Here is a 12,454-nt window from a genome sequence, read left to right as displayed (position 1 = left end):
GAGAGCCTACGGATCTTCCGCTAAGGTATACCATCCTCCCGTCGGCCCAAGGGTTCACAAGCCTGAGCATGACACACAGACTATAAGAGCATATGTTTTGCTATGGAAGTAAAGTATGCATATACTTTTTCTTGCGTACAAAAAATATGTTCATACTTTCAAATATATGTGCTTAAATTTGGGGCAGAGATGCACGTAGTTTAAAAACTGTGTGATTGTCACCACATACAGGCCAATGCAATATTGACGCAGGGAAAACAGGTACTCATGATTGAGTGCCCGCTCTCCCAATGTGTGCCGATCGACCTCTCCAGGGCACTAGATTTAATATTTAAATTGGCTGCTGCAGTAAAAAGAAGGCACCAGGGGAAACTGTGTGCCCCTAGCATCTCCTCAGCAGCAAGCACCCAGGAGAGGTTGGCTGTCAGCTGGTTAGGAAAACGGACTCTCATTAATTGCATGTTCCTTTTCCTAGCCTGACTGCTGGCACATTTATTTATTTATTTATTTATTTATTTAATTAAAGGTTGTCCTTTTTGTTCCTCTGACTTAATAGCATAAGGATATTAAGTCAGAGGAAGTACAGAAAAGCAATATTTTCTGCATTTCTGTACAGTTTTTGGACTGCTCATAAATTAATACTTATACCGGGCAGGCTTTAATTTCTGAGGGTAAAAATGTGTGCAACGGGTGCACTTTTTTCTTTTTTTTTAATTGGGGGAGAATAGCTTTAGCTAAAGCCTCATCAACATGCATTTGCAAGAGATGAGCGCTATTAACTTTGTGGGGGGTTGGACGTGCGTTTTGGACGTGCTAATCCTCTTTTAGCATAAGAGGATGAGGTCACGGGTCTAAAACACTCATCTAATCACAAGTTAACCAGTGTGCTCGGCTGAGCACATTATATGTGGAACTCACTCCCACCGGACGTTCGCTAAGAACCCTGCCATTTGGTTTTCAAAAAGAATCTAAAAACATGGCTATTCAGCCAGGCGTTCCCAGAGAGTTAAGGTCCGATGAATGGTGCTCCACAACGTTGTGCCACTTATTCCACTGTAAATATGTTTTAATTGTACCAGGATCGGAGCTACTTATTCTGAGCTGTTTTTCAACAGTAATTCTATGTTTATCTGTTACTGTAAATAAGCCATGTTTACCGTTTTCAATGTAAAAAGTTTCAAAGTTTTAATACAATGTTATGTAAGTTTAATGTTTTAATGTAAAAAGCCCTGGCCAGACAAGCCCCGGGCGAGTTCCCGTTCTCTGTAAACCGGATTGATTTGTATCTCATACAGGAATTTCGGTATAAAAAAATTAAAAATAAATAAATAAATAAATTATGTTAGCTATCATGTTCTTAATGCATTCCATTTGTTCACTGTAAGTTCGAATCAACCTCGTTCCAATGTATCCGCTCCTGGGGCAACAGTTCTGTTATCTGTAAACTGATGTGATATGTATTCTATACAGGAACATCGGTATATAAAAATAAAAAAATTAATTAATTAATTAATTAATTAATTAATTAATTAAATAAATAAATATTGCGTCAGCTTGATAGTTTCTAAAGTACAGGCATAACTTTACAATTAGAAGGAAAAAAAGGATCATAAACAAAATTCTAACCAGAGGCTACTAAATAAACAAGTCACTCAATATATATTGTGCTAAAATACTAATGGGATGATATACCCCAACTCATGTCATATTAGCCCAACAGACTTTACAGGTAGCAAACTCATATGCTGTAATCATCTAACCATTAGTATAAGAAACGTTTGCTTATATAAAATCTCTAATATGCTCATGCAGAATAATTCAATGTCTAGACTCTTATGTGCTTAGACCAATGTCTATTGAGAAAAACTGTGTCCCAAAATAAAAAATAAAATAATCACTTAACTGACAGCTGTGGAAATGGAGTTCATGCTAATGTCTGGGATTTTTTTCTGCGTTTTTGCTGCTTTGTTCCCCCTTTGGAAGCTGATGCCATTCTTGCTGTCAGTTTGCCCATCTAGTGCTACATTTGGGGGTGCATGCCACTGTTACTGCTGCCCTCTTTTTAAGCCTTCGGTGTTCGTGCCAGCCTTGCTGCTGCTTTGCTCCTCTGATGGTGCCTTAGAGAACTCCTGCTACTGCTGGTAACTTGTAGCTCCTTTACAGGGCCTTAGGCTGCTCACTTTTGCTGCCACTTTCCCACAGTCCTGGTGCTTTCTGTTGATTTCTATCCATCAGTTTTATTAGAACTGATTAGAAACCCGAAAGTTGAAGTTCAAAATAGGCTGCAGTACTTCTCCCATTGACATTAATGGGAAACGAAAAAACAAATGGAATGAATAAACTTTTTTTTTTCATTTAAAACAAACTAAACAAATGGAATGACCTTCAAAATGAATACATTAACCAAAAAGACGTTTGCCTCTACACATTCCTACTGGCTAATTATAAAAGCAGTGGGCGCTCCTCCTCCCCTAGAGGAAGAAATTAGTTGTCCCCCTAACCCCATTCCTTCCCCTCCACTTCCAAGATAAAAAGAAGACTTTTATAGGGCACCAGCAGGACAGGGGAGGCATGGAGAAGAGGGAGAGAATGATAGAGCGAGAAGAGAGGGAGGTGACTGAGGAGACACACTGACACTTAAGCAGTACTAAAATATATCCTCTCTTTGCATGAGGTACATTTATTTCCAAGCAAAAGATTCCCAGTGAACAAAGATCTTTGCTGTCACCTGCATGCCTTGTTTAGCCAAAGATCATTGAAGGCATTCAGGGGCTTGAGCTGGAAAAACAATCTGAGTTTCAAAGGATTTTTAGAACTGTCCAATTGTTTTAGCCCGAGTGCAGAGCTCATGTCTATGTGGTTAGAGACAATAGCAGAGTCAGTGTGTGGTGCAGTCACTGCAGTGCCAACACTACAGTGTGGTCTTTGAAAGGGGACTGGCCAGATGCCAGTAACCTTCTGAGTCAGGGGGATCACTTTCCTGCCTGGGTATCCTCTAGGAATGTGCAGGCCCAAAAATGTTTGCAAAAAATGTTTTGTGTCGCGTTGTTAGGGGTCGATTTTCATTCTTGTTAATGTTTTCCCATTTTTTATATTTCGGAAAGAGTGCACACTAAACACAATAAAAGATAAACCATATTTTTTTCAATTTTTTTCTATGGTTTCATTTTGAAAATGGCAAGAAATGACATGTTGTTAATAACATTGTCTATTTTGTTTCAAATAAACAAATACCCCTAGTATCCACCTTGTATGTTCTCTTCTGTCCCCAACTGCATCCTCTAACAACCCTTTTGAAGATCCTTTTGGACATTGAAGAGAGAGGATTCTAAACTTGCAATCATGCAAGTTGTCTGCCTTTTTTTGTACTCTCTGCTCTCCTGCTTCTGTCAAGCTTATATGTAAACCCCTTGTAAGATAACAGGAGAACCATGATGAAAGATAACAGAACACACTCAGGCTACTTAGCTTGCTTATTATATTTAGCCTGCAGTTGTTGGTAGCATTCTCCTGCTATTTAATCAATGCATTTTGGTGTTAGCACAGACAGTTAAAGAGTGCATAAAAACATAAGAACATAAAACTTGTCATATTGGGTCAGACCAAATGTTCATCAAGCCCAGAATCCTGTTACCATTGCCAACAGTTGCCAATCCAGGTCACAAGTACCTGGCTGGATCCAAAAATGACGATAGATTTCATACTGCTTTTCCTAGGGATAAGAAGTGGATTTCCCGCTGTCCACATTAATAATGGTTTAGGGGGTTTTCTTCCTGGAACGTGTCCAGGAAGAGAAGTCCACAAACATTATACTGTTTATGATATTTTTTTGTGCAAACATGCAAAATCTTTTTTTGCATTGCTTATTAAATGGCTTTTTAACAGACTTCTTTTATTTGTTAGCAAGCCCTTGCACATTTTTTTTGCAGACGTTTTATTGCCTAGGCCCTTAAAAAACCATTCTGATACAAAATTAAACTTTAGAAAGCAGGCAAGGAAAATGGGTTCCACATAGCAAAACAGAATCCTTTTTTTTTTTTCTATATATAAAGTCAAGGAGGAGGGTGTCACATTTGGTGGAGGAGGATACTTGCACACACATTCACACATTTGAACAGTGATAAATCTCAGAAGTCTGTGTATATGTCTGCTATTCTTTGTGTATGTTTATATGTATGTGTGTGTTCATGTGTTTATAAACATGAGTGTGTGGATGTGTTTGTGAGTATCCAGGGTGTCCGTGCATATGAGTGGTTTTGTATGTGCTGTGCTGAGGGAGTAGTCTGTGTATCTATGGGTGTGGATGTAAATGTGAAGAGGGTTCTTTAGGTGTTTGAGGGGATGTGGCAGGGGTGCACTTTCAATTGAAACAAACATTTTAGTGACATTTCTGCTTTCGTTTTGTTTTGAAAACAAAATAGAAAGGACAACATTTTGTTTTGCTTTCCTTTTAAGAACATAAGAAATTGCCATGCTGGGTCAGACCAAGGGTCCATCAAGCCCAGCATCCTGTTTCCAACAGTGGCCAAACCAGGTTACAAGTACCTGAGTGGAAAGTACCCAAACATTAAATAGATCCCAAGCTACTAAAGCCAGTAATAACTATTACCTAAGTTACTTGATTAATAACAGTTTATGGACTTCTCCAGGAAGTTATCAAACCTTTTTTAAAACCAGGTACACCAACTTCCCTAACCACATCCTGTGGCAATGTATTCCAAAGCTTAATTAAATGTTAAGTGAAAAATAATTTTCTCTGATTTGTTTTAAATTTGCTACTTGCTAACTTCAAGGAGTGCCCCCTAGTCTGTCTATTATCTGAAAGAGTAAATAACAGATTCACATTTACCCGTTCTAGACCTCTCATGATTTTATAGACCTCTATCTTATCCTCCCTCAGCCGTCTCTTCTCCAAGTTGAAAAGCCCTAACCACTTTAGCTTTTCCTCCTAGGGGAGTCGTTCCATGCCCTTTATCATTTTGGTCACTCTTCTCTGTTCCTTCTCCAGTGTAAAACAAATTGCTGTAAATAAATAAACTATATCTTTTTTGAGATGTGGCGACCAGAATTGCTCACAGTATTCAAGTTGTGGTCTCACAGAGTGATAGAGGCATTATGATATTCTCCATTTTATTCACCATTCCCTCCCTAAAAATTCCTAAAATTCTGTTTGATTTTTTGATCACCACAGCACACTGGGCCAATGATTTCAATGTATTATCCACTTTCATGCCTAGATCTCTTTCCTGGGTGGTACCTCCTAATATGGATCCTAATAACGTATAAGTAAAGCATGGGTTATTTTTCCCTATATGCATCACCTTGCGCTTGTCCACATTAAATTTCATCTGCCATTTGGACACCCAATCTTCCAGTCTTGCAAGGTCCTCCTGCAATTTATCACAATCCACATGTAATTTAAGTACTCTGAATAATTTTGTGTCTTCTGCAATTTTGAACATCTCACTTGTATCCCTTTCCAGATGATTTATAAATATATTAAAAAGCTCTGGCCCAAGTACTGACTCCTGAGGCACTCCACTGTTTAACTTTTTCCACTGAGAAAACTGACTATTTAGTCCTACTCTCTGTTTCCTGTCTTTTAACCAGTTTGCAATCCACGAAAGGACATTGCCTCATATCTCATGACTTTTTAGTTTTCTTTGGAAGACTTTCATGAGGGACTTTGTCAAATGCCTTCTGCCAATTCACCTTTATCCTCATGTTTATTAACCCCTTCAAAACAATGTAGTGGATTTGTGAGGTAAGACTTCCCTTGGGTAAATCCATGCTGACAGTGTTCCATGTCTTTCTATATGCTCTGGTGTAGATTTTAAAACCTACGCGCAGGCGTCCATGTGCACGTGCTACCCGGCGTGTGCACATGAATGCCCAATTTAAAAACACGTACATGCAGGTGCGCTCATGTTATAACATTGGGGGTTGCGCACGCAAGGAGTGCAAAATTGTGCAACTTGCATATGCTGACGCCCGTGGCCTTCCCCCATTCCCTCCCCAGGCCACTCTGATTTTGGAGCAGCCTCAGAAGGAACTTCCTAACCCCTAACCTAACCTCCCTTCCCCTTCCCCTAACTCTCCCGCCCCCTAGCCCTATCCAAACCCCCCTGCCCCTGACCTTTATTTTACCTGCTGCTCCTGCCTCTGGGCGTAGGCTTTTGAAAATCTGCCCCTCTGTGTTTATGTTCTTTAGAATAGTTTCCACTATTTTTCCTGGCACTGACGTCTAGGGGTGTGCATTCGGATTGACCGCATTAGTGAAACGCAACTCTTTTTTTTTTACTTAAAAAATTGATTCGACATAAACGATCGGATTTCCCACATATCGAACATAGATATGTTCGATATGTGGGAAATCGCGATTGTTGAGCCAAAATAAAAATATAAACCCCCTCACCCTCCTTAATCCCCCCCCCCCCCGACTTACCACAACTCCATGGTGATGGAGCGGAGTGAGGACGCCATTTCTGCAATCCTTGGCGAGAAGCATGTGACGTCGGCGGCACGTCAAGTGACGCCGGCGTCACGTGACTCCCGGCTCGTTCGCGCCGGACGGCTCGTTCGGCCCAAAAAGAACTTTTGGCCAGCTTGGGGGGGTCAGGAGGCCCCCCCAAGCTGGCCAAAAGTTCTTTTTGGGCCGAACGAGCCGTCCGGCGCGAACTCGCCGGGAATCACGTGACGCCGCGTCACTCGACGTGCCACCGACGTCACATGCTTCTCGCCAAGGATTGCAGAAATGACGTCCTCACTCCTCGCTCGATCACCAGGGAGTTGTGGTAAGTCTGGGGGGGGGGATTAAGGAGGGTGAGGGGGTTTAAATTTTTTTTTTGCACATATGTACATATACCCAACTCATTGGATTTTTTTTATGTCCATATTGGCCGCAAGTGGGACCCCCTTTCGGACATAAAAAATATGAACATAAAATTTTGCTCTGCACATCCCTACTGACGTCAGCCTTACCAGACTAGTTTCCCAGATTGCCCTTGGAGCCCTTTTTAAATATCATGGCTACATTGGCCACCTTCCACTCTTCAGGTACAATGGACAATTTGAATGATAGGTTACAAATTTTACTAATAGATCTGAAATTTCATTTTGAGTTATTTCAGAACCCTAGGTTGTTTTACAAATGCAGCCAACAGCATCCCCCTTCCAAAAAAAATGAACCTAAAAAAATGCAGTGCCCACATCACCACAGTAAAGAAATTGAACATTCTCTGGGTCTTCCCTTATTCCCCACCCCCAGACCTCTCTTACTCCATCAGTGGATCATAGCTATTCAAGTGAGCAGTAGAAATCCCCAGGCATTCCTATCACACCTCGTTGGTATTTCAACATGGCACTGGGGGGGGGGGGGCACTTGTGAGCAGTAAGAAGATGTCTGTGTAGGAACTCAGCTTCTAAGAAACCCAATTTCTGTAAAGATTTTGTAAACATTTCCAATGCATTTCTGCATTCATTTTGGGAGATATTGGTGAAGTAACATGTCTACATCGAAACTGACTAAAGGGGAGTTGCCTTTTGTTTTACCTTCTTTGACCCACCTATGCCTGAGAAAATGACGCCAACTATTTCTGATCCTATAATGTTGGAGCTACTACAGCTAAAAGAGCAACTTATTATTAATGTTTATGCTATTAATATGACCAGACCAGAAATTACAGAGCTTTCACAGCATGGATATTGTTTAAAAATACAATCCTAGAGACGCAGTCCATATGTATTCCACACATTAACAAAGGTGGAAGGAAGGCAAAACATTTACTGTCATGGTTAAAAGTGAGGTGAAAGAGGCTATTTTAGCCAAAAAATCATCCTTCAAAAATTGGAAGAAAGATCCATCTGAAGAAAATAGGATAAAACATAAGCATTGTCAGGTTAAGTGTAAAACATTGATAAGACAGGCAAAGAGAGATTTTGAAATGAAGTTGGCCATAGAGGCAACAACTCATAAAAACTTTTAAAAATATATCTGAAGCAAGAAACCTGTGAGGGAGTCGGTTGGACCATTAGATAACCGAGGGGTTAAAGGGGTTCTTAGGGAAGAGAAGGCCATTGCAGAAAGACTAAATGAATTATTTGCTTCTGTGTTTACTAATGAGGATGTTGGGAGCATACTAGTTCCGGAGATGGTTTTCAGGGGTGATGAGTCAGATGAACTGAACAAAATCACTGTGAACCTGGAAGATGTAGTAGGCCAGATTGACAAACTAAAGAGTAACAAATCACCTGGACCAGATGGTATGCATCCTAGGGTACTGAAGGAACTCAAAAATGAAATTTCTGATCTATTAATTAAAATTTGTAACCTATCATTAAATCATCCATTGTTCCTGAAGACTGGAGGGTGGCCAATGTAGCCCCAATATTTAAAAAAGGCTCCAGGGGCAATCCTGGTAACTATAGACCAGTGAGCATGACTTCAGTGCCGAAAAAATAGTGGAAACTATTTCCAAGATCAAAATCGTACAGATATAGAAAGACATGGTTTAATGGAACACAGTCAACATGGATTTACCCAAGGGAAATCTTGCCTCACAAATCTGCTTAATTTTTTTGAAGGGGTTAATAAACATGTGGATAAAGTTGAACCAGTAGATGTAGTGTATTTTGATTTTCAGGATACGTTTGACAAAGTCCCTCATATTACCCAGGGAGAGAGTCCATCATGTTAGGTTGAGAGAACATTGCACAAATCTCATCTTTGGGTGAGTTTCCTCACTCCGAAGGTCATCAAATCTTCACAAGAGAGCACTGTTCTGTTTGTATGTCTCACTTTGAATGTCAAGGTGGCCCCTATCCTCTACACTAATACCTAAACCTCACCTCGAGTTACTAGGAGGGCCTCCCATAGAGATATAAATACCTATCTAGTGTGAACACATTATGGCTAGTCTCTCTCTCTCATGCAATAGTTATTGCATTTTGATAAATCCAGGCCTAAGTTAAGAATACCCTTGAAATCGGTTTATCTGCTAGTCTATTGACATCACATTGATAAAGATGCAATTTATGTGTTGAGTAATAGAATTACTCCACCACAATCATATGCCTATTAATAGGACGTTTTTTGGACTTTTTTGTTCTTTATACCCAGTTGTATTGTTGGCTAACATATTTTTCTTGCAGCATGAGGTGTATTGAGTTGCGTTTTTATACCATACTGTTTGCGGGGGGGGGGGGGGGGGGGGGGGGCACAGAATTAAGGGTTACTTCTGGCTGCTTTTCTCTAATCTTTTGTTTCTTCCTTACTATTTTTTCTAGTTTTCGGTAGAGATACAGTACTCCTTAATGAGGACTCCAGGAATACCATATTTTGGTGATATTTTTATTTTTAGAATTGTTTTCATGGCATCAGATGGAGGCCCAGTATATTATGTATATATAGTATATTTGAATGTCAATGATACATAGTATATTTGAATGTCAATGATCTCAATCATCCAATGTAAAGGAAAAATACTCTATCATATTTGAAATCATTTCATGCTGACAATTTTACAAAAAACTAATCTGTCTTTGAAAGAATTACAAAAATTAAACAGGAGATAAATTAGGGATTTAGTGTTTGCCTCTGCACTTTCAAAGAGAAAAAGAGTAGCAGTTTTATTTAGAAAGAATTTATTTTGTGCTTCTGATGTTGATGGTAGATGGGTATCTGCAACTGTTATAAATGGAAGGAAAATCAGATTTTTAATGTATATGCCCAAAATGGAAACACACTAAAGCTTTTCCAAAATTTGGCTACCATGATTTTGAAAAAGACTCTACTCCTATAGTGGTGGGAGGAGACTTTAATCGGTCTCTTGATTTATTTTTTTTTTTTTTACTATTTATTTATTCAGATTTAACATTTTCAAATACACACATATTTGAAGGAAAACATCAGGAGCATTATAACATTATAACAAATATACAAAAAAATAATAATCAGCTTCAAAATATATATTTATATGATAAGTCCCCTAAAAGACCACTATAAGGGGGGGGGGGGGGGGATATATAGGTCTAAGGGCTAAGACTTATAAATGAACCAAAAACAGTATCCTAAGTTCAAACTCAGCCTGAACATGCACTATCATTTCTTATAAAGACAGACACACTAAGAAGGCTAGGAGGGACTATTAATTCTAGCACCAATGACTAAGTTGGACAGGTTATTTCTATCCTGCATAAATACAAAAAAAACCCAGTAAAGTATAAAAAATAAAAGAAATGAAAAAAAAATTAAACCAGTAAAGTAGCTTTTGAAAAGGCCTGTGAGGAAGAATTTTCCAAAAAATTAGTTAAATTAATAGAGATGTTTTGTTCACTTCTGTCCAATTTCTTCTTAACAGAAGGAAGATAGAAAATTTTATGAATGGGAGAAAATGCAGATTCTGAAATGTGCAAAACATCCTTCATGTAGTTTCTAAACATCTCTACAGGTGAAAGCAATGGAACTTGAGGAAAGTTCAAATTACACAAGTTCAAGAAATGTTCCATATTTTCTATGAGACGTGAAATAGATGTTAAATCATCAATTTGTGTTGCAAATCTTTAATCTGAGAAATGGATGCCTTCAGGTTAGATACAGAGACTTCACAAGATGAAATTCATGAGTCCTGGTTCTTAAATTTAGAGTGAATATGCATAGATACAGGTACCAAGGATGAAATAGATTGCTCTATTTTGCCATAGCAGTCCACAAGCTGTCTAAAGTTATATAGCAGCAGATTTTGGTAACAGAGTTCTAACCTGGAGTAAAGAAACAGCTTTCTAGACTTCTTAAGAGACAACCACTGTGGCCACGTCCAACTGGGAAGACTCTTCCGATGTTGGTACGCCAATCTCCTCTCCACCAGCCAAACTGTCTGGGTCCCGGAAAAGCTGAAGAACTGGTGAGTTTCCAATGCAGTTGCCAGTTGGCAGGTGCCGTCCGATGATGCGATGGATGCGCCGGACTCCCAGTTGCTATCCGGCATTTCATCACTCAGGCAGTGTTACCAGGAGGCTGTGACGTTGACCACTCCATGGGGCTGAGAGAAATCTCAGCTGACGATGGGCCAGCAGTTCCAGATCTGGTGAAATCATCAACTGAAGACAGAAAAGGTAGAATGGGGGAGAACTCTGGCATGGTGGACTGCCGAGACTTCCCAACCGAATGATAAGTCCATTTTACACCTTTTCTTTTGCCCATGGCCACCAAAAGGGGCAGAAATAGTAATAAAGAAAAGGTTTTGGAGGTTAGTATCAGGAGCTCTCACACCAGCTTCTTATTCAGGTCACCATCTTGACACCGCCCCCCCCCCCCCCCTTCTTGATTTATGTTTAGTTAAATAATCATGTTGTGTAATGAAAGTTTCTAAGAGGTCCATATTCAGTAGCTTGGTTAGTGGACAAGTTATCCGGCTAAGGTTAGCCAGATAACATGTCCCATATATATTCAGCAGGATAAATACCCCGCTGAATATACCAACAATGGTATCCAGCTACATGTAGCAGTCACATTCTTTTGGACATGAAAAGGAAATAAAGGAACTTTATCACATGCAAATTTCTAGTGATCTTTTGTCAAAACATTTTGAGAAAAGATTTGGGAAAGAATCAAGCAAATTGTTAAATTGATTTTGATATACTGTAATTTATCGGACCGTCACTTTGAAATTCTCTTTTCTGGATACTTCTTTATTTTTCCCTTAATTAAAATTGGTTGATTTTTTATCTCTTACCCTTAAGTTGATATTGTATAACTGGAAAAAAAAAAAAAATTATTTAATGCTATTTTGTGGTAGAATTCTGACTAACAAATATAAATTGGTTGTGGTTACTAAATATAATAGAAGCCAGCACAATTTTGCTATATGGAGTACTCTCCACCCCTTTTAAATGCTCTGTGGTACTTTGTAGAACAAAATGGTGCCAGCCTCAGGGTCTACTGACATCATTTTAAATACCAAGCTAGCAGAGCAGGAGTGGCTGGGGATCACTTCTCCCCTTCTGGACAGCTAAGAAAGGTCAGGGAATGGGATGGGGGAGACCAAGAAGAACTTTAGTTTTTTTAAATTTTGGCAGTGTGGGTGCTGGATTGTGTTAGCTAGGAGAGGGGGCTCTGCCCTGGCCACCTCCTCAACTTATTCTCGTTTTTTTTAAATTTTGATTAATTTCAAATAAATGAAATAGGACATATAGGAAATGAAAAAAAATGAAAGGAAAACAAAAAAAAAATTAAATAAAAAAAAGTGCACACACTTAGGGGTAGATTTTCAGACCGCGCGAATAGGCGTACTTTTGCTGGCGCATCAGGCGCAAGCAAAAGTATGCGGGATTTTAGTAGATACATGCGTAGCCACGCGTATCCGCTAAAATCCTGGATCGGCGCGCGCAAGGCTATCGATTCTGTATAGAGCGGCCTCGGAGGGAACTTTCTTTTGCCCTCCCCTCACCTTCCCCT

This window comes from Rhinatrema bivittatum, chromosome 2, assembly GCF_901001135.1.
Source record: "Rhinatrema bivittatum chromosome 2, aRhiBiv1.1, whole genome shotgun sequence".
Taxonomy (NCBI): Eukaryota; Metazoa; Chordata; class Amphibia; order Gymnophiona; family Rhinatrematidae; genus Rhinatrema; species Rhinatrema bivittatum.
Note: the sequence above shows the minus strand (reverse complement) of the source record.